Source organism: Chiloscyllium punctatum, chromosome 14 (assembly GCF_047496795.1).
Source record: "Chiloscyllium punctatum isolate Juve2018m chromosome 14, sChiPun1.3, whole genome shotgun sequence".
NCBI lineage: Eukaryota > Metazoa > Chordata > Chondrichthyes > Orectolobiformes > Hemiscylliidae > Chiloscyllium > Chiloscyllium punctatum.
Genome location: NC_092752.1, coordinates 69,769,505 through 69,791,053, shown reverse-complemented (window position 1 = coordinate 69,791,053; position 21,549 = coordinate 69,769,505).

Below are 21,549 nucleotides of genomic sequence, written 5' to 3'. Positions count from 1 at the left end.
AGAGAATGGAGAGAAAGAGTGGGCGAGAGAGAGTGTGGGCGAGAGAGAGAGGGCGAGAGAGTGAGAATTGCCGAGAGAGATTGGGCGAGAGAGAGTGGGAGAGAGTGTATTTGTGGGCGAGAGAGAGACAATGGCCGAGAGAGAGTGGGTGAGAGAGAGTGTGGGCGAGAGAGAGTGGGTGAGAGAGAGAGAATGGCCGAAAGAGAGTGTGGGCGAGAGAGAGTGGGTGAGAGAGAGAGTGGGAGAGAGTGAGAGTGGGTGAGCGTGAACCTGGGCCAAAGAAAGAGTGGGTGAGAGAGAGTGGGCGAGAGTGAGACTGGGCGAGAGTGAGTGAGTGGGCGAGACAGAGAGTGGGCGAGACAGAGAGTGGACGAGAGTGAGAGAGTGGGCGAGAGAGATAGTGGGCGAGGGAGAGTAGGCGGGAGAGAGAGAGTGAGCAAGAAAGAGAGTGGACGTGGGAGAGAGTAGGCAAGAGAGATAGTAGGAGAGAGTAAGAGAGTGAGCGAGAGAGAGTGTGGGTGAGAGAGAGTATTGGCCAGAGAGAGAGTGGGCGAGAGTGAGAGAGTGCGCGAGAGAGAGTGGGTGAGAGAGAGAGTGGGCGAGAGAGAGAGAGAGAGGGCGAGAGAGAGTGTGTGCGAGAGAGAGAGAGTGGGCGAGAGAGAGGGAGAGGGCGAGAGAGAGTGTGTGCGAGAGAGAGAGAATGGGCGAGAGAGAGAGAGTGGGTGAGAGAGAACGGGTGAGAGAGAGAGTGGGCGAGAGAGTGTGTGTGCGAGAGAGAGAGAGTGGGTGTGAGAGAGAGAGTGGGCGAGAGAGAGTGGGTGAAAGAGAGAGAGTGGCTGAGAGAGCGCGGGCGAGAGAGAGAGTGTTCGAGTGAGAGAGTAGGAGAGAGTAAGAGAGTGGGCGAGAGAGAGAGTGTGGGTGAGAGAGAGTGTTGGCCAGAGAGAGAGTGGGCAAGAGTGATAGAGTGGGTGAGAGAGAGCGGGCGAGAGAGAATAATGGCCGAGAGAGAGTGTGGGCGAGAAAGAGTGGGTGAGATTGAAAGAGTGGGTGAGAGAGAGAGTGGGAGAGAGTGAGAGTGTGTGAGCGTGAAACTGGGCCAAAGAAAGAGTGGGTGAGAGAGAGTGGGCGAGAGTGTGAGTGGGTGAGAGTGAGAGTGAGAGTGTGGGCGAGAGAGAGTGGGAGTGAGTGTGATTGTGGGCGAGAGAGAGAGAATGACCGAGAGAGAGTGGGCGAGAGAGAGTGTGGGCGAGAGAGAGAGGGCGAGAGAGAGAGAATGGCCGAGAGAGAGTGTGGGCGAGAAAGAGTGGGTGAGATTGAAAGAGTGGGTGAGAGAGAGAGTGGGAGAGAGTGAGAGTGTGTGAGCGTGAAACTGGGCCAAAGAAAGAGTGGGTGAGAGAGAGTGGGCGAGAGTGAGACTGGGCGAGAGTGAGTGAGTGGGCGAGACAGAGAGTGGGCGAGACAGAGAGTGGACGAGAGTGAGAGAGTGGGCGAGAGAGATAGTGGGCGAGGGAGAGTAGGCGGGAGAGAGAGAGTGAGCAAGAAAGAGAATGGGCGTGGGAGAGAGTGGGCAAGAGAGAGAGCAGGAGAGAGTAAGAGAGTGGGCGAGAGAGTGTGTGTGCGAGATAGAAAGAGTGGGTGAGAGAGAGTGGGCGAGAGTGAGAATGGGCGAGAGAGAGAGTGGGCGAGAGTGTGTGTGTGCGAGAGAGAGAGTGGGTGAGAGAGAGAGAGTGGGCGAGAGAGAGTGGGTGAAAGAGAGAGAGTGGGTGAGAGAGCGCGGGCGAGAGAGAGAGTGTTCGAGAGAGAGAGTAGGAGAGATTAAGAGAGTGGGCGAGAGAGAGAGTGTGGGTGAGAGAGAGTGTTGGCCAGAGAGAGAGTGGGCGAGAGTGAGAGAGTGGGCGAGAGAGAGTGGGTGAGAGAGAGAGTGGGCAAGAGAGAGAGAGGGCGAGAGAGAGAGTGGGTGAGAGAGAGAGAGGGGGCGAGAGAGAGTGAGTGCGAGAGAGAGAGAATGGGCGAGAGAGAGAGGGTGGGTGAGAGAGAACGGGCGAGAGAGAGAGTGGGCGAGAGAGTGTGTGTGCGAGAGATAGAGATTGTGTGTGAGAGAGAGTGGGCGAGAGAGAGTGGGTGAAAGAGAGAGAGTGGGTCAGAAAGCGCGGGCGAGAGAGAGAGTGTTCGAGAGAGAGAGTAGGAGAGAGTAAGAGAGTGGGCGAGAGAGAGAGTGTGGGTGAGAGAGAGTGTTGGCCAGAGAGAGAGTGGGCAAGAGTGATAGAGTGGGTGAGAGAGAGCGGGCGAGAGAGAGAGTGGGCGAGATAGAGTGTGGGTGAGGCAGAGAGTGGTTCAGAGTGAGACTGGGCCAAAGAGAGAGTGGTTGAGAGAGAGCGTGCGAGAGTGTGACTGGGTGAGAGTGAGAGTGTGGGCGAGAGAGAGTGGGAGAGAGTGTGATTGTGGGCGAGAAGGAGAAAATGGCCGAGAGAGAGTGGGCGAGAGAGAGTGTGTGCGAGACAGAGAGGGCGAGAGAGAGAGAATGGCCGAGAGAGAGTGTGGGCGAGAGAGAGTGTGGGTGAGAGAGAGAGGGTGAGAGAGAGAGAGTGTCCGAGAGAGAGTGTGGGCGAGAGAGAGTGTGGGTGAGAGAGAGTGGGCGAGAGAGAGAGAATGGCCGAGAGGGAGTTTGGGCGAGAGAGAGTGGGTGAGAGTGAGAGTGGGCGAGAGTGAGAGATTGGGCGAGAGAGAGTGGGAGAGAGTGAAAGAGTGGGTGAGAGAGACAGTGGGAGAGAGTGAGAGTGGGTGAGCGTGGAACATGGCCAAAGAAAGAGTGGGTGAGAGAGAGTGGGCGAGAGTGAGAAATGGCGAGAGTGAGTGAGTGGGCGAGACAGAGAGTGGGCGAGACAGAGAGTGGACGAGAGTGAGAGAGTGGGCGAGAGAGATAGTGGGCGAGGGAGAGTAGGCGGGAGAGAGAGTGAGCAAGAAAGAGAGTGGGCGTGGGAGAGAGTGGGCAAGAGAGAGAGTAGGAGAGAGTAAGAGAGTGAGCGAGAGAGAGTGTGGGTGAGAGAGAGTATTGGACAGAGAGAGAGTGGGCGAGAGTGAGAGAGTGGGCGAGAGAGAGTGGGTGAGAGAGAGAGTGGGCGAGAGAGAGAGAGAGGGCGAGAGAGAGTGTGTGCGAGAGAGAGAGAGTGGGCGAGAGAGAGAGAGAGGGCGAGAGAGAGTGTGTGCGAGAGAGAGAGAATGGGCGAGAGAGAGAGAGTGGGCGAGAGAGAGTGGGCGATAGTGTGACTGGGTGAGAGTGAGAGTGTGGGCGAGAGAGAGTAGGAGAGAGTGTGATTGTGGGCGAGAGAGAGAGAATGGGCGAGAGAGAGTGTGGGCGAGAGTGAGACTGGGCAAAAGAGAGAGAGTGCTTGAGAGAGAGAGTGGGTGAGTGAAAGAGTGAGAGAGAGAGAGTGCGAGAGTGGGTGAAGGATAGTGTGGCCGAGAGTGAGAGAGTTGGCAAGAGGGAGTGGGTGAGAGAGAGAATGGGCGAGAGAGAGACTGGGAGAAAGATTGGGTGAGAGAGAGTGGGCGAGAGAGAGAAAGAGTGGGCGCGAGATATTGGGTGAGAGAGAGAGTGAGTGGGCGAGAAAGAGAGTGTGGTTGAGAGTGAGAGGGTGGAAGAGGGACATAGTGGGCGAGAGAGAGCGGGCGAGAGAGAGAGTGGACAATACAGAGAGTGGGCGAGAGAGAGCGTTGGCGAGAGAGAGTGGGCGAGAGTGAGAGTGTGGGCAAGAGAGAGTGTGGGCGAGACAGAGAGTGGATGAGAGAGATAGTGGGCGAGGGAGAGTAGGCGGGAGAGAGACTGAGCAAGAAAGAGAGTCGGTGACAGAGAGGGTGAGCGAGCGAGAGAAAGCGGGCGAGAGAGAGAGTGGGCGAGAGAGATAGTGGGCGAGGGAGAGTAGGCGGGAGAGAGAGTGAGCAAGAAAGAGAGTGGGTGAGAGAGAGTGAGCGAGCGAGAGAAAGCGGGTGAGAGAGAGTGGGCGAGAGAGAGAGAGAGAGGGGAGGAGAGAGTTTGTGCGAGAGAGAGAGAGTGTGCGAGAGAGAGAGAGTGGGCGAGAGAGAGCGGGCGAGAGAGAGAGTGGGCGAGAGAGAGAGAGAGTGGGCGAGAGAGAGTGTGTGCGAGAGAGAGAGAGTGGGCGAGAGAGAGAGAGTGGGCGAGAGAGAGTGGGTGAAAGAGAGAGAGAGTGGGCGAGAGAGAGTGTGTGCGAGAGGGACAGAGTGGGCGAGAGAGAGAGTGGGTGAGAGAGAGAGTGGGCGAGAGAGAGAGTGTGTGAGAGTGAAACTGGGCCAAAGAAAGAGTGTGTGAGATAGAGTGGACGAGAGTGTGAGTGGGTGAGAGAGAGTGGGCGAGAGTGTGAGTGGGCGAGAGAGAGTGGACGACAGAGAGAATGGGCCAGAGAGAGTGTGGGCGAGAGAGAGTGGGTGAGGGAGAGAGTGGGGGAGAGTGATAGAGTGGGTGAGAGAGAGAGAGCGGGCGAGAGAGAGAGTAGGCGAGAGAGAGTGTGGGCGAGATAGAGTGTGGGTGAGACAGAGAGTGGGTCAGAGTGAGACTGGGCCAAAGAGAGAGTGGGTGAGAGAGAGTGTGCGAGAGTGTGACTGGGTGAGTTTGAGAGTGTGGACAAGAGAGAGAGTGGGATAGAGTGAGAGTGTGGGCGAGAGAGACTGGACGAGCGAAAGAGTGGCAGAGAGAGACAGAGTGAGAGAGTAGGTGTGAGAGAGTGTGGGCGAGAGAGAGAGAGTGGGCAAGAGGGAGTGGGGGAGAGAGAGTGGGCGGGAGAGAGAGTGGTCAAGAGGGAGAGTGGGTGAGAGAGAGTGGGCAAGAGAGAGAGTGGGTTATAGAGAGTGAGCGAGAGAGATAGTGGGCGAGGGAGATTGGGCGGGAGAGAGAGAGTAGGAAAGAGTAAGAGAGTGGGCGAGAGAGAGAGTGGGCAAGAGAGAGAGTAGGAGAGAGTAAGAGAGTGGGCGAGAGAGAGTGTGGGTGAGAGAGAGAGTGGGGGAGAGTGATAGAGTGGGTGAGAGAGAGAGCGCGGGCGAGAGAGAGAGTAGGCGGGAGAGAGTGTGGGCGAGATAGAGTGTGGGTGAGACAGAGAGTGGGTCAGAGTGAGACTGGGCCAAAGAGAGAGTGGGTGAGAGAGAGTGTGCGAGAGTGTGACTGGGTGAGTTTGAGAGTGTGGACAAGAGAGAGAGTGGGATAGAGTGAGAGTGTTGGTGAGAGAGAGAGAATGGGCGAGAGTGTGGGCGAGAGAGAGTGTTGTCGTGAGAGAGTGGGCGAGAGGGAGAGAATGGGCGAGAGAGAGAGAGTGGGAGAGAGTGCGAATGTGGGCGAGAGAGAGAATGGGTGAGAGAGAGTGTGGGCGAGAGAGAGAGTAGGAGAGAGTAAGAGAGTGGGCGAGAGAGAGTGTGGGTGAGAAAGAGTGTTGGCCAGAGAGAGAGTGGGCGAGAGAGAGTGTGGGCGAGATAGAGTGTGGGTGAGACAGAGAGTGGGTCAGAGTGAGACTGGGCCAAAGAGAGAGTGGGTGAGAGAGAGTGTGCGAGAGTGTGACTGGGTGAGAGAGAGTGGGCGAGAGAGAGAGTGGGAGAGAGTGTGATTGTGGGCGAGAGAGAGAGAATGGCCGAGAGAGAGTGTGGGCGAGAGAGAGTGTGGGTGAGAGTGAGAGTGGGCGAGAGTGAGAGATTGGGCGAGAGAGAGTGGCAGAGAGTGAAAGAGTGGGTGAGAGAGAGAGTGGGAGCGAGTGAGAGTGGGTGAGCGTAAAACTGGGCCAAAGAAAGAGTGGGTGAGAGAGAGTGGGCGAGAGTGAGACTGGGCGAGAGTGAGTGAGTGGGTGAGTGAGAGAGTGGGCGAGACAGAGAGTGGAAGATAATGAGAGAGTGGGCGAGAGAGAGAGTGGTAGAGAATGGGAGAGTGTGGGTGAGAGAGAGTATTGGCCAGAGAGAGAGTGGGCGAGAGTGAGAGAGTGGGCGAGAGAGAGAGTGGGCGAGAGAGAGAGAGTGGGCGAGAGAGAGAGAGGGCGAGAGAGAGAGTGGGCGAGATTGAGTGTGGGCGAGACACAGTGTGGGTGAGAGTGAGACTGGACAAAAGACAGAGTGGGTGAGAGAGAGTGGGCGATAGTGTGACTGGGCGAGAGTGAGAGAGTGGGCGAGAGAGAGTGGGAGAGAGTGAGAGAGTGGGCGAGAGAGAGTGGACGAGAGAGAATGGGCGAGAGAGAGTGTGGGCGAGAGAGAGACTGGACGAAAGAGAGATTGTGTGAGAGAGAGTGGGTGAGAGAGAGAAAGAGTGGGCGAAAGAGAGTGGGCGAGAGATAAAGTGGGTGAGAGAGAGAATGTGTGGGCGAGAGAGAGAGTGGGCGAGAGAGAGAGTGGGCGAGAGTGAGAGAGTGGGCGAGAGTGAGACTGGGGGAGAGAGATAGTGGGCGAGAGATAGAGTGGGCGAGAGAGAGAATGAGTGGGCGAGAGAGAGAGTGTGGGTGAGAATGAGGGGGGGGAAGAGGGACATAGTGGGCGAGAGAGAGAGTGGGCGAAACAGAGCGTGGGCGAGAGAGAGATTGGGTGAGAGTGAGAGTGTGGGCGAGAGAGAGTGGGAGAGAGTGTGATTGTGGGCGAGAGAGAGAGAATGGCCGACAGAGAGTGGGCGAGAGAGAGTGTGGGCGAGAGAGAGAGGGCGAGAGAGAGAGAATGGCCGAGAGAGAGTGTGGGCGAGAGAGAGTGTGGGTGAGAGAGAGTGAGCGAGAGAGAATAATGGCCGAGAGAGAGTGTGGGCGAGAGAGAGTGGGTGAGAGTGAGAGTGGGCGAGAGTGAGAGATTGGGCGAGAGAGATGGCAGAGAGTGAAAGAGTGGGTGAGAGAGAGAGTGGGAGAGAGTGAGAGTGGGTGAGCGTGAAACTGGGCCAAAGAAAGAGTGGGTGAGAGAGAGTGGGCGAGAGTGAGACTGGGCGAGAGTGAGTGAGTGAGTGGGTGAGTGAGAGAGTGGGTGAGAGAGAGAGAGTGGGCGAGAGAGAGAGAGGGCGAGAGAGAGAGTGGGCGAGATTGAGTGTGGGCGAGACACAGTGTGGGTGAGAGTGAGACTGGACAAAAGACAGAGTGGGTGAGAGAGAGTGGGCGATAGTGTGACTGGGCGAGAGTGAGAGAGTGGGCGAGAGAGAGTGGGAGAGAGTGAGAGAGTGGGCGAGAGAGAGTGGACGAGAGAGAATGGGCGAGAGAGAGTGTGGGCGAGAGAGAGACTGGACGAAAGAGAGATTGTGTGAGAGAGAGTGGGTGAGAGAGAGAAAGAGTGGGCGAAAGAGAGTGGGCGAGAGATAAAGTGGGTGAGAGAGAGAATGTGTGGGCGAGAGAGAGTGGGCGAGAGAGAGAGTGGGCGAGAGTGAGAGAGTGGGCGAGAGTGAGACTGGGCGAGAGAGATAGTGGGCGAGAGATAGAGTGGGCGAGAGAGAGAATGAGTGGGCGAGAGAGAGAGTGTGGGTGAGAATGAGGGGGGGGAAGAGGGACATAGTGGGCGAGAGAGAGAGTGGGCGAAACAGAGCGTGGGCGAGAGAGAGATTGGGTGAGAGTGAGAGTGTGGGCGAGAGAGAGTGGGAGAGAGTGTGATTGTGGGCGAGAGAGAGAGAATGGCCGACAGAGAGTGGGCGAGAGAGAGTGTGGGCGAGAGAGAGAGGGCGAGAGAGAGAGAATGGCCGAGAGAGAGTGTGGGCGAGAGAGAGTGTGGGTGAGAGAGAGTGAGCGAGAGAGAATAATGGCCGAGAGAGAGTGTGGGCGAGAGAGAGTGGGTGAGAGTGAGAGTGGGCGAGAGTGAGAGATTGGGCGAGAGAGATGGCAGAGAGTGAAAGAGTGGGTGAGAGAGAGAGTGGGAGAGAGTGAGAGTGGGTGAGCGTGAAACTGGGCCAAAGAAAGAGTGGGTGAGAGAGAGTGGGCGAGAGTGAGACTGGGCGAGAGTGAGTGAGTGGGTGAGTGAGAGAGTGGGCGAGACAGAGAGTGGAAGATAATGAGAGAGTGGGCGAGAGAGAGAGTGGTAGAGAATGGGAGAGTGGGCGTGGGAGAGAGTGGGCAAGAGAGAGAGTAGGAGAGAGTAAGAGAGTGGGCGAGAGAGAGAGTGTGCGAGAGAGAGAGAGTGGGCGAGAGAGAGAGAGGGCGAGAGAGAGAGTGGGCGAGATAGAGTGTGGGTGAGACACAGTGTGGGTGAGAGTGAGACTGGACAAAAGAGAGAGTGGGTGAGAGAGTGGGCGAGAGTGTGACTGGGCGAGAGTGAGAGAGTGGGCGAGGGAGAGGTGGAGAGAGTGAGAGAGTGGGCGAGAGAGAGTGGACGAGAGAGAATGGGCAAGAGAGAGTGTGGGCGAGAGATAGAGTGGGTGAGAGAGAGAGTGGGCGAGAGAGAGAGTGGGCGAGAGTGAGAGAGTGGGTGAGAGTGAGTGGGTGAGAGAGAGAGTGGGCGAGAGAGAGAGGGCGAGAGAGACAGTGGGTGAGAGAGAGAGAGTGGGCGAGACAGAGAGAGAGGGCGAGAGAGAGTGTGTGCGAGAGAGAGAGAATGGGCGAGAGAGAGAGAGTTGGTGAAAGAGAGAGAGTGGGCGAGAGAGAGTGGGTGAAAGAGAGAGAGTGGGTGAGAGAGAGAGAGAGTGGGTGAGAGAGAGAGTGGGTGAGAGTGAAACTGGGCGAAAGAAAGAGTGGGTGAGAGAGAGTGGGCGAGAGTGTGAGTGGGCGAGAGAGAGTGGACGAGAGAGAGAATGGGCGAGAGAGAGTTTGGGCGAAAGTGAGACAGGGCAAAAGATAGAGAGTGGGTGAGAAAGAGAGTGGGCGAGCAAAAGAGTGGAATAGACAGAGTGAGAGAGTGAGAGAGTAGGTGTGAGACAGTGTGAGCGAGAGAGAGAAAGAGTGGCCAAGAGGGAGTGGGTGAGAGAGAGTGTGGGCGAGAGAGAGTGGGCGGGAGAGAGAGTGGGCAGGAGAGAGAGTGGGTGAGAGAGAGAGTAGGTAAGAGAGAGTGTGGGTGAGAGAGAGAGAGTGGGCAAGAGAGAGTAGGTTAGAGAGAGAGTGAGTGAGAGAGAGAAAGTGGGCGAGAGAGAAAGTGGGCGAGAGAGAGAGTGGGCGAGAGAGAGAGTGGGCGAGAGAGAGATTAGGTAAGAGAGAGTGTGGGTGAGAGAGAGAGAGTGGGCGAGAGAGAGCGGGCGAGAGAGAGAGTGGGCGAGAGAGAGAGTAGGAGAGAGTAAGAGAGTGGGTGAGAGAGAGAGTGTGGGTGAGAGAGAGTGTTGGCCAGAGAGAGAGTGGGCAAGAGTGATAGAGTGGGTTAGTGAGAGCGGGCGAGAGAGAGAGTGGGCGAGAGAGAGAGTGGGCGAGATAGAGTATGGGCGAGACAGAGAGTGGGTCAGAGTGAGACTGGACCAAAGAGAGAGTGGGTGAGAGAGAGTATGCGAGAGTGTGACTGGGTGAGATTGAGAGTGTGGGCGAGAGAGAGTGGGAGAGAGTGTGATTGTGGGCGAGAGAGAGAGAATGGCCGAGAGAGAGTGGGCGAGAGAGAGTGTGGGCGAGAGAGAGAGGGCGAGAGAGAGAGAATGGCCGAGAGAGAGTGTGGGCGAGAGAGAGTGGGTGAGAGTGAGAGTGGGCGAGAGTGAGAGATTGGGCGAGAGAGAGTGGGAGAGAGTGAAAGAGTGGGTGAGAAAGAGAGTGGGAGAGAGAGTGATTGTGGGCAAGAGAGAGAGAATGGCCGAGAGAGAGTGGGCGAGAGAGAGTGTGGGCGAGAGAGAGTGGGCCAGAGAGAGAGAATGGCCGAGAGAGAGTGTGGGCGAGAGAGAGTGTGGGTGAGAGTGAGAGTGGGCGAGAGTGAGAGATTGGGCGAGAGAGAGTGGCAGAGAGTGAAAGAGTGGGTGAGAGAGAGAGTGGGAGCGAGTGAGAGTGGGTGAGCGTGAAACTGGGCCAAAGAAAGAGTGGGTGAGAGAGAGTGGGCGAGAGAGAGAGTGGTAGAGAATGGGAGAGTGTGGGTGAGAGAGAGTATTGGCCAGAGAGAGAGTGGGCGAGAGTGAGAGAGTGGGCGAGAGAGAGAGTGGGCGAGAGAGAGAGAGTGGGCGAGAGAGAGAGAGGGCGAGACAGAGAGTGGGCGAGATTGAGTGTGGGCGAGACACAGTGTGGGTGAGAGTGAGACTGGACAAAAGACAGAGTGGGTGAGAGAGAGTGGGCGATAGTGTGACTGGGCGAGAGTGAGAGAGTGGGCGAGAGAGAGTGGGAGAGAGTGAGAGAGTGGGCGAGAGAGAGTGGACGAGAGAGAATGGGCGAGAGAGAGTGTGGGCGAGAGAGAGACTGGACGAAAGAGAGATTGTGTGAGAGAGAGTGGGTGAGAGAGAGAAAGAGTGGGCGAAAGAGAGTGGGCGAGAGATAGAGTGGGTGAGAGAGAGAATGTGTGGGCGATAGAGAGAGTGGGCGAGAGAGAGAGTGGGCGAGAGTGAGAGAGTGGGCGAGAGTGAGACTGGGCGAGAGAGATAGTGGGCGAGAGATAGAGTGGGCGAGAGAGAGAATGAGTGGGCGAGAGAGAGAATGTGGGTGAGAATGAGAGGGGGGAAGAGGGACATAGTGGGCGAGAGAGAGAGTGGGCGAAACAGAGCGTGGGCGAGAGAGAGATTGGGTGAGAGTGAGAGTGTGGGCGACAGAGAGTGGGAGAGAGTGTGATTGTGGGCGAGAGAGAGAGAATGGCCGACAGAGAGTGGGCGAGAGAGAGTGTGGGCGAGAGAGAGAGGGCGAGAGAGAGAGAATGGCCGAGAGAGAGTGTGGGCGAGAGAGAGTGTGGGTGAGAGAGAGTGAGCGAGAGAGAATAATGGCCGAGAGAGAGTGTGGGCGAGAGAGAGTGGGTGAGAGTGAGAGTGGGCGAGAGTGAGAGATTGGGCGAGAGAGATGGCAGAGAGTGAAAGAGTGGGTGAGAGAGAGAGTGGGAGAGAGTGAGAGTGGGTGAGCGTGAAACTGGGCCAAAGAAAGAGTGGGTGAAAGAGAGTGGGCGAGAGTGAGACTGGGCGAGAGTGAGTGAGTGGGTGAGTGAGAGAGTGGGCGAGACAGAGAGTGGAAGATAATGAGAGAGTGGGCGAGAGAGAGAGTGGTAGAGAATGGGAGAGTGGGCGTGGGAGAGAGTGGGCAAGAGAGAGAGTAGGAGAGAGTAAGAGAGTGGGCGAGAGAGAGTGTGGGTGAGAAAGAGTATTGGCCAGAGAGAGAGTGGGCGAGAGTGAGAGAGTGGGCGAGAGAGAGAGTGGGCGAGAGAAGAGAGTGGGCGAGAGAGAGAGAGGGCGAGAGAGAGAGTGGGCGAGATAGAGTGTGGGCGAGACACAGTGTGGGTGAGAGTGAGACTGGACAAAAGAGAGAGTGGGTGAGAGAGTGGGCGAGAGTGTGACTGGGCGAGAGTGAGAGAGTGGGCGAGGGAGAGGTGGAGAGAGTGAGAGAGTGGGCGAGAGAGAGTGGACGAGAGAGAATGGGCAAGAGAGAGTGTGGGCGAGAGATAGAGTGGGTGAGAGAGAGAGTGGGCGAGAGAGAGAGTGGGCGAGAGTGAGAGAGTGGGCGTGAGAGTGTGGGCGAGAGAGATAGTGGGCGAGACATAGAGTGGGCGAGAGAGAGAATGAGTGGGCGAGAGAGAGTGTGGGCGAGAGAGAGATTGGGTAAGACAGAGTGTGGGCGAGACAGAGAGTGGGTGAGAGTGAGACTGGGCGAGAGTGAGAGAGTGGGCGAGAGAGAGAGTGGGAAAGAGTGAGAGAGTGGACTTAAGAGAGAGTGGGCGAGAGACTGTGGGCGAGAGAGAGAGGGTGGGTGAGAGAGTGAGTGGGTAAGAGTGAGAATGGACCAAAGAGAGAGTGGGTGAGAGAGAGTGGGCGAGAGTGTGACTGGGCGAGCGTGAGCGAGTGGGCGAGAGAGAGAGTGGGATAGAGTGAGAGAGTGGGCAAGAGAGAAAGTGGACGAGAGAGAATGGGCGAGAGAGAGTGTGGGCGAGAGTGAGACTGGGCGAAAGACAGAGAGTGGATGAGACAGAGTGGGTGAGCGAAAGAGTGAGAGAGAGAGAGTGAGAGAGTGGGTGAAGGATAGTGTGGCCGAGAGTGAGAGAGTGGGCAAGAGGGAGTGGGTGAGAGAAAGTATGGGCGAGAGAGAGACTGGGAGAAAAATTGGGTGAGAGAGAGTGGGCGAGAGAGCGAAAGAGTGGGCGAGAGAGATTGGGCGAGAGAGAGAGAGAGTGAGTGGGCGAGAGAGAGAGTGTGGGTGAGAGTGAGAGGGTGGAAGAGGGACATAGTGGGCGAGAGAGAGCGGGCGAGAGAGAGTGGGCGAGAGTGATAGAGTGGGCGAGAGAGAGAATGGACAAGACAGAGAGTGGGCGAGAGAGAGCGTTGGCGAGAGAGAGTGGGCGAGAGTGAGAGAGTGGGCAAGGGAGAGATTGGGAGAGACAAAGAGTGGATGAGAGAAATAGTGGGCGAGGGAGAGTAGGCGGAACAGAGAGTGAGCAAAAACGAGAGTGGGTGAGAGAGAGTGAGCGAGCGAGAGAAAGCGGGTGAGAGAGAGTGGGCGAGAGCGAGAGAGGGGGACAGAGAGTTTGTGCGAGAGAGAGAGTGTGCGAGAGAGAGAGAGTGGGCGAGAGAGAGCGGGCGAGAGAGAGAGTGAGCGAGAGAGAGTGTGTGCGAGAGAGACAGAGTGGGCGAGAGAGAGAGAGTGATTAGATTAGATTAGATTAGATTAGATTAGATTAGATTACTTACAGTGTGGAAACAGGTCCTTCAGCCCAACAAGTCCACACCGCCCCGCCGAAGCGTAACCCACCCATACCCCTACATCAACATTTAACCCTTACCTAACACTATGGGCAATTTAGCATGGCCAATTCACCTGGCCTACACATCTTTGGACTGTGGGAGGAAACCGGAGCACCCGGAGGAAACCCACGCAGACACGGGGAGAACGTGCAAACTCCACACAGTCAGTCGCCTGAGGCGGGAATTGAACCCGGGTCTCAGGCGCTGTGAGGCAGCAGTGCTAACCACTGTGCCACCGTGCCGCCCACTGTGCCACCGTGAGTGGGTGAGAGAGAGAGAGTGGGCGAGAGAGAGAGTGGGTGAGAGTGAAACTGGGCCAAAGAAAGAGTGTGTGAGATAGAGCGGACGAGAGTGTGAGTGGGTGAGAGAGAGTGGGCGAGAGTGTGAGTGGGCGAGAGAGAGTGGACGACAGAGAGAATGGGCCAGAAAGAGTGTGGGCGAAAGTGAGACTGGGCAAAAGATAGAGAGTGGGCGAGAGAGAGAGTGGGCGAGCGAAAGAGTGGGAGAGAGAGACAGAGTGAGAGAGTAGGTGTGAGAGAGTGTGGGCGAGAGAGAGAGAGTGGGCAAGAGGGAGTGGGTGAGAGAGAGTGGGCGGGAGAGAGAGTGGGCAAGAGGGAGACTGGGTGAGAGAGAGTGGGCAAGAGAGAGAGTGGGTTATAGAGAGTGAGCGAGAGAGATAGTGGGCGAGGGAGAGTGGGCGGGAGATAGAGAGTAGGAGAGAGTAAGAGAGTGGGCGAGAGAGAGAGTGGGCGAGAGAGAGAGTAGGAGAGAGTAAGAGAGTGGGCGAGAGAGAGTGTGGGTGAGATAGAGTGTGGGTGAGACAGAGAGTGGGTCAGAGTGAGACTGGGCCAAAGAGAGAGTGGGTGAGAGAAAGTGTGCGGGAGAGAGAGTGGGCAAGAGGGAGAGTGGGTGAGAGAGAGTGGGCAAGAGAGAGTGATTGTGGGTGAGAGTGAGAGGGGGAAGAGGGACAGAGTGGGCGAGAGAGAGAGTGGGCGAGAGAGAGTGGGCGAGAGTGAGAGAGTGGGTGAGAGAGAGTGGGAGAGAGTGAGAGAGTGGGTGACAGAGAGTGAGCTGGAGAGAGAGTGGGCGAGGGAGAGAGTGGGCGAGAGAGATCGTGGGCGAGGGAGAGAAAGAGTGGGCGAGAGAGATTGGGCGAGAGAGAGAGTGGGCGAGAGAGAGATTGTGGGTGAGAGTGAGAGGGGAAGAGGGACAGAGTGGGCGAGAGAGAGAGTGGGCGAGAGAGAGTGGGCGAGAGTGAGAGAGTGGGAGAGAGTGAGAGAGTGGGTGACAGAGAGTGAGCTGGAGAGAGAGTGGGCGAGGGAGAGAGTGGGCGAGAGAGATCGTGGGCGAGGGAGAGAGTGGGTGAGAGAGAGAGTGAGCAAGAAAGAGAGTGGGTGAGAGAGAGAGTGGGCGAGAGAGAGAGAGTGGGCAAGAGAGATAGTGGGCGAGGGAGACTGGACGGGAGAGAGAGTGAGCAAGAAAGAGAGTGGGTGAGAGAGAGAGTGGGCGAGAGAGAGAGAGTGGGCGATAGAGAGTGCGGGTGAGAGAGAGAGTGGGCGAGAGAGAGAGTGGGCGAGAGAGAGAGTGAAAGAGATAGAGTATGGGCGAGACAGAGAGTGGGTGAGAGTGAGACTGGACCAAAGAGAGAGTGGGTGAGAGAGAGTGGGCGAGAGTGAGAAAGTGGACGAGAGAGAGTGGGCGAGAGAGAGAGTGGGAGAGAGTGAGAGAGTGGGCGAGAGAAAGTGGACGAGAGAGAATGGGCGAGAGAGAGTGTGGGCGAGAGTGAGACTGGGCGAAAGAGAGAGTGGGTGAGAGAAAGTGTGCGGGAGAGAGAGTGGGCAAGAGGGAGAGTGGGTGAGAGAGAGTGGGCAAGAGAGAGAGTGGGTTATAGAGAGTGAGCGAGAGAGATAGTGGGCGAGGGAGAGTGGGCGGGAGATAGAGAGTAGGAGAGAGTAAGAGAGTGGGCGAGAGAGAGAGTGGGCGAGAGAGAGAGTAGGAGAGAGTAAGAGAGTGGGCGAGAGAGAGTGTGGGTGAGATAGAGTGTGGGTGAGACAGAGAGTGGGTCAGAGTGAGACTGGGCCAAAGAGAGAGTGGGTGAGAGAGAGTGTGCGGGAGAGAGAGTGGGCAAGAGGGAGAGTGGGGGAGAGAGAGTGGGCAAGAGAGAGAGTGGGTTAGCGAGTGTGAGCGAGAGAGATAGTGGGCGAGGGAGAGTGGGCGGGAGATAGAGAGTAGGAGAGAGTAAGAGAGTGGGCGAGAGAGAGAGTGGGCGAGAGAGAGAGTAGGAGAGAGTAAGAGAGTGGGCGAGAGAGAGTGTGGGTGAGATAGAGTGTGGGTGAGACAGAGAGTGGGTCAGAGTGAGACTGGGCCAAAGAGAGAGTGGGTGAGAGAGAGTGTGCGAGAGTGTGACTGGGTGAGAGTGAGAGTGTGGACGAGAGAGAGAGTGGGATAGAGTGAGATGTTGGCGAGAGAGAGAGAATGGGCGAGAGAGAGTGTGGGCGAGAGAGAGTGTGGGCGAGAGAGAGTGTATTCGTGAGAGAGTGGGCGAGAGAGAGAGAATGGGCGAGAGAGAGAGAGTGGGAGAGAGTGCGAATGTGGGCGAGAGAGAGAATGGGCGAGAGAGAGTGTGGGTGAGAGAGAGTGTTGGCCAGAGAGAGAGAGTGGGCGAGAGTGATAGAGTGGGCGAGAGAGAGAGTGGGCGAGATAGAGTGTGGGTAAGACACAGTGTGCGTGAGAGTGAGACTGGACCAAAGAGAGAGTGGGTGAGAGAGAGTGTGCGAGTGTGTGACTGGGCGAGAGTGAGAGAGTGGGCGAGAGAGAGAGTGGGAGAGAGTGAGAGAGTGGGCGAGAGAGAGTGGACGAGAGAGAATGGGCGAGAGAGAGAGTGGGCGAAGTGAGACTGGGTGAAAGAGAGAGAGTGGGCGAGATATAAAGTCGGTGAGCGAAAGAGTTGGGGAGAGAGAGTGTGAGAGATTGGGTGAAAGATAGTGTGGCCGAGAGAGAGTGGGCAAGAGGGAGTGGGGGAGAGAGAGTATGGGCGAGAGAGAGACTGGACGAAAAATTAGGTGAGAGAGAGTGGGCGAGAGAGAGAAAGAGTGGGCGAGAGAGATTGGGCGAGAGAGAGAGTGGGCGAGAGAGAGATTGTGGGTGAGAGTGAGAGGGGGAAGAGGGACAGAGTGGGCGAGAGAGAGAGTGGGTGAGAGAGAGAGTGGGAGAGAGTTAGAGAGTGGGTGACAGAGAGTGAGCTGGAGAGAGAGTGGGCGAGGGAGAGAGTGGGCGAGAGAGATCGTGGGCGAGGGAGAGAGTGGGTGAGAGAGAGAGTGAGCAAGAAAGAGAGTGGGTGAGAGAGAGAGTGGGCGAGAGAGAGAGAGTGGGCAAGAGAGATAGTGGGCGAGGGAGACTGGACGGGAGAGAGAGTGAGCAAGAAAGAGAGTGGGTGAGAGAGAGAGTGGGCGAGAGAGAGAGAGTGGGCGATAGAGAGTGCGGGTGAGAGAGAGAGTGGGCGAGAGAGAGAGTGGGCGAGAGAGAGAGTGAAAGAGATAGAGTATGGGCGAGACAGAGAGTGGGTGAGAGTGAGACTGGACCAAAGAGAGAGTGGGTGAGAGAGAGTGGGCGAGAGTGAGAAAGTGGACGAGAGAGAGTGGGCGAGAGAGAGAGTGGGAGAGAGTGAGAGAGTGGGCGAGAGAAAGTGGACGAGAGAGAATGGGCGAGAGAGAGTGTGGGCGAGAGTGAGACTGGGCGAAAGAGAGAGTGGACGAGACAGAGAGTGTGTGAGCGAAAGAGTGAGAGAGTGAGAGAGTGAGAGAGTGGATGAAAGATAGTGTGGCCAAGAGAGAGAGAGTGGGCAAGAGGGAGTGGGTGAGAGAGAGTATGGGCGAGAGAGAGACTGGGCGAAAGATTAGGAGGGAGAGAGAGTGGGCGAGAGAGAGAAACAGTGGGCGAGAGAGAGAGAGAGGGTGAGAGAGAGAATGGGCGAGAGAGAGAGTGGGCGAGATCGAGTATGGGCGAGACAGAGAGTGGGTGAGAGTGAGACTGGACCAAAGAGAGAGTGGGTGAGAGAGAGTGGGCGAGAGTGTGACTGGGTGAGAGTGAGAGAGTGGGCGAGAGAGAGAGTGGGATAGAGTGAGAGTGGGTGAGAGTGAGTGAGTGGGCGAGAGAGAGAGTGGGAGAGAGTGAGAGAGTGGGCGAGAGAAAGTGGGTGAGAGAGAGTGGGCGAGAGTGTGACTGGGCGAGGGTGAGAGAGTGGGAGAGAGTGAGAGAGTGGGCGAGAGAAAGTGGACGAGAGAGAATGGGCGAGAGAGAGTGTGGGCGAGAGTGAGACTGGGCGAAAGAGAGAGTGGACGAGACAGAGAGTGTGTGAGCGAAAGAGTGAGAGAGTGAGAGAGTGAGAGAGTGGGTGAAAGATAGTGTGGCCAAGAGAGAGAGAGTGGGCAAGAGTGTGTGGGCGAGAGAGAGACTGGGCGAAAGATTAGGTGAGAGAGAGTGGGCGAGAGAGAGAAAGAGTGGGCGAGAGAGAGAGAGAGGGCGAGAGAGTGTGTGTGTGTGAGAGAGAGAGTGGGCGATAGAGAGAGAGTGGGCGAGAGAGGGCGTGCGAGGGAGAGTGGGCGAGTGAGAGAGAGCGGGCGAGAGAGAGAGTGGGCGAGAGAGATTGTGTGCGAGAGAGACAGAGTGGGCGAGAGAGAGAGTGGGCGGGAGAGAGTGGGTGAGAGAGAGAGAGTGGGTGAGAGAGAGAGAGTGGGCGAGAGGGAGAGTGGGCGAGAGTGAAACTTGGGCAAAGAAAGAGTGTGTGAGAGAGAGTGGACGAGAGTGTGAGTGGGTGAGAGAGAGTGGGCGAGAGTGTGAGTGGGCGAGGGAGAGTGGACGACAGAGAGAATGGGCCAGAGAGAGTGTGGGCAAAAGTGAGACTGGGTGAAACTTAGAGAGTGGGCGAGAGTGAGGGTGGGCGAGCAAAAAGTGGGAGAGAGAGAGAGTGAGAGAGTGAGAGAGTAGCTGTGAGAGAGTGTAGGCGAGAGAGAGAGTGGGCAAGAGGGAGTGGTTGAGAGAGAGAGTGGGCGAGAGTGAGAGAGTGGGTGAGAGAGTGTGGGCGAGAGAGAGAGTGGGAGAGAGTGAGAGAGTGGGTGAGAGAGAGTGGGCTAGATAGAGAGTGGGAGAGATTGAGAGAGTGGGCGAGAGAGAGAGTGGGAGAGAGTGAGAGAGTGGTCGAGAGAGAGAGCGGGCGAGAGAGAGAGTGAGTGGGCGAGAGAGAGAGTGTGGGTGAGAGTGAGAGGTGGGAAGAGGGACATAGTGGGCGAGAGAGAGAGTGGGCGAGAGAGAGAGAGTGGGCGAGAGAGAGAATGGGCAAGAGAGAGAGTGGGCGAGAGAGAGAGTCTGGGTGAGAGTGAGAGGTGCAAGAGGGATATAGTGGGCGAGAGAGAGAGTGGGCGAGAGAGAGAGTGGGCGAGAGAGAGAGAGTGGGCGAGAGAGAGAATGGCCAAGAGAGAGAGTGGGCGAGAGAGAGCGTTGGCGAGAGAGAGTGGGCGAGAGTGAGAGAGTGGGAGAGAGAGTGGTCATGAGAGAGTGTTGGAGAGTCATAGAGTGGGTGAGAGAGAGAGTGGGCTAGAGAGATCGTCGGTGAGGGAGAGAGTGGGCGAGAGAGATTGTGGGGGAGGTAGAGTAGGCGGGAGAGAGAGTTGGCAAGAGAGAGAGTGGGTGAGAGAGAGAGAGTGGGCAAGAGAGAGAGAGGGTGAGAGAGATAGTGGGCGAGGGAGAGTGTGTGCGAGAGAGAGAGGGTGGGAGAGAGAGTGGGCAAGAGAGAGAGTGGGCGAGAGAGAGAGTGAGCAAGAGAGAGAGTGGGTGAGAGAGAGTGGGCGAGAGAGAGAGTGGGCGAGAGAGAGAGTGGGCGAGAGAGAGAGTGGGTGAGAGAGAGAGCCTGGGCAAGAGAGAGAGAGGGCGAGAGAGATAGTGGGCGAGGGAGAGTGTGTGCGAGAGAGAGAGTGGGCGAGAGAGAGAGAGTGGGCGAGAGAGAGAGAGGGTGAGAGAGATAGTGGGCGAGGGAGAGTGTGTGCGAGAGAGAGAGGTCGGGAGAGAGAGTGGGCAAGAGAGAGAGTGGGTGAGAGAGAGAGTGAGCAAGAGAGAGAGTGGGTGAGAGAGAGAGTGGGCGAGAGAGAGAGTGGGCGAGAGAGAGAGAGGGCGAGAGAGAGAGTGGATGAGAGAGAGAGCCTGGGCAAGAGAGAGAGAGGGCGAGAGAGATAGTGGGCGAGGGAGAGTGTGTGCGAGAGAGAGAGTGGGCGAGAGAGAGAGAGTGGGCGAGAGAGAGAGAGGGCGAGAGAGAGAGTGGGTGAGAGAGAGAGCCTGGGCAAGAGAGAGAGAGGGCGAGAGAGATAGTGGGCGAGGGAGAGTGTGTGCGAGAGAGGGAGAGTGGGCGAGAGAGAGAGCAGGCGAGAGAGAGAGTGGGCGAGACAGAGAGTGGGTGAGAGTGAGACTGGACCAAAGAGAGAGTGGGTGAGAGAGAGTGGGCGAGAGTGAGAGAGTGGGCGAGAGAGAGTGGGCGAGAGTGAGAGAGTGGGTGAGAGAGAGTGGGGGAGAGAGAGAGTGGGAGAGAGTGAGAGAGTGGGTGACAGAGAGTGAGCTGGAGAAAGAGTGGGCGAGGGAGAGAGTGGGCGAGAGAAATCGTGGGCGAGGGAGAGCAGGCGGGAGAGAGAGTGGGCAAGAGAGAGAGAGTGGGTGAGAGAGAGAGTGGGCAAGAGAGAGAGAGGGCGAGAGAGATAGTGGGCGAGGGAGAGAGTGGGTGAGAGAGAGAGTGAGCAAGAAAGCGAGTGGGTGAGCGAGAGAGTGGTCGAGAGAGAGAGAGAGAGGGCAAGAGAGATAGTGGGCGAGGGAGAGTGGACGGGAGAGAGAGTGAGCAAGAAAGAGAGTGGGTGAGAGAGAGAGTGGGCGAGAGGGAGAGAGTGGGCGATAGAGAGTGCGGGCGAGAGAGAGAGTGGGCGAGAGAGAGAGTGCGCGAGATAGAGTATGGGCGAGACAGAGAGTGGGTGAGAGTGAGACTGGACCAAAGAGAGAGTGGGTGAGAGAGAGTGGGCGAGAGCGTGACTGGGCGAGAGTGAGAGAGTGGGCGAGAGAGAGAGTGGGAGAGAGTGAGAGAGTGGGCGAGAGAAAGTGGACGAGAGAGAATGGGCGAGAGAGAGTGTGGGCGAGAGTGAGACTGGGCGAAAGAGAGAGTGGACGAGACAGAGAGTGTGTGAGCGAAAGAGTGAGAGAGTGGGTGAAAGATAGTGTGGCCAAGAGAGAGAGAGTGGGCAAGAGGGAGTGGGTGAGAGAGAGAAAGAGTGGGCGAGAGAGAGAGAGAGGGCGAGAGAGAGTGGGCGAGAGAGAGAATGGGCGAGAGAGAGAGTGGGCGAGATCGAGTATGGGCGAGACAGAGAGTGGGTGAGAGTGAGACTGGACCAAAGAGAGAGTGGGTGAGAGAGAGTGGGCGAGAGTGTGACTGGGTGAGAGTGAGAGAGTGGGCGAGAGAGAGAGTGGGATAGAGTGAGAGTGGGTGAGAGTGAGAGAGTGGGCGAGAGAGAGAGTGAGAGAGAGTGAGAGTGGGCGAGAGAAAGTGGACGAGAGAGAATTGGCGAGAGAGAGTGTGGGCGAGAGTGAGATTGGGCGAAAGAGAGAGTGGACGAGACAGAGAGTGTGTGAGCGAAAGAGTGAGAGAGTGAGAGAGTGAGAGAGTGGGTGAAAGATAGTGTGGCCAAGAGAGAGAGAGTGGGCAAGAGGGAGTGGGTGAGAGAGAGTGTGGGCGAGAGAGAGACTGGGCAAAGGATTGGGTGAGAGAGAGTGGGCGAGAGAGAGAAAGAGTGGGCGAGAGAGAGAGAGAGGGCGAGAGAGAGTGTGTGCGACAGAGAGAGAGTGGGCGAGAGAGAGGGAGTGGGCGAGAGAGGGCGTGCGAGAGAGAGTGGGCGAGTGAGAGAGAGCGGGCGAGAGTGAAACTTGGCCAAAGAAAGAGTGTGTGAGAGAGAGTGGACGAGAGTGTGAGTGGGTGAGAGAGAGTGGGCGAGAGTGTGAGTGGGCGAGGGAGAGTGGACGACAGAGAGAATGGGCCAGAGAGAGTGTGGGCAAAAGTGAGACTGGGTGAAACTTAGAGAGTGGGCGAGAGTGAGGGTGGGCGAGCAAAAAGTGGGAGAGAGAGAGAGTGAGAGAGTGAGAGAGTAGCTGTGAGAGAGTGTAGGCGAGAGAGAGAGTGGGCAAGAGGGAGTGGTTGAGAGAGAGAGTGGGCGAGAGTGAGAGAGTGGGTGAGAGAGTGTGGGCGAGAGAGAGAGTGGGAGAGAGTGAGAGAGTGGGTGAGAGAGAGTGGGCTAGATAGAGAGTGGGAGAGAGTGAGAGAGTGGGCGAGAGAGAGAGTGGGAGAGAGTGAGAGAGAGGTCGAGAGAGAGAGCGGGCGAGAGAGAGAGTGAGTGTGCGAGAGAGAGAGTGTGGGTGAGAGTGAGAGGTGGGAAGAGGGACATAGTGGGCGAGAGAGAGAGTGGGCGAGAGAGAGAGAGTGGGCGAGAGAGAGAATGGGCAAGAGAGAGAGTGGGCGAGAGAGAGAGTCTGGGTGAGAGTGAGAGGTGCAAGAGGGATATAGTGGGCGAGAGAGAGAGTGGGCGAGAGAGAGAGAGTGGGCGAGAGAGAGAATGGGCAAGAGAGAGAGTGGGCGAGAGAGAGAGTCTGGGTGAGAGTGAGAGGTGCAAGAGGGATATAGTGGGCGAGAGAGAGAGTGGGCGAGAGAGAGAGAGTGGGCGAGAGAGAGAATGGGCAAGAGAGAGAGTGGGCGAGAGAGA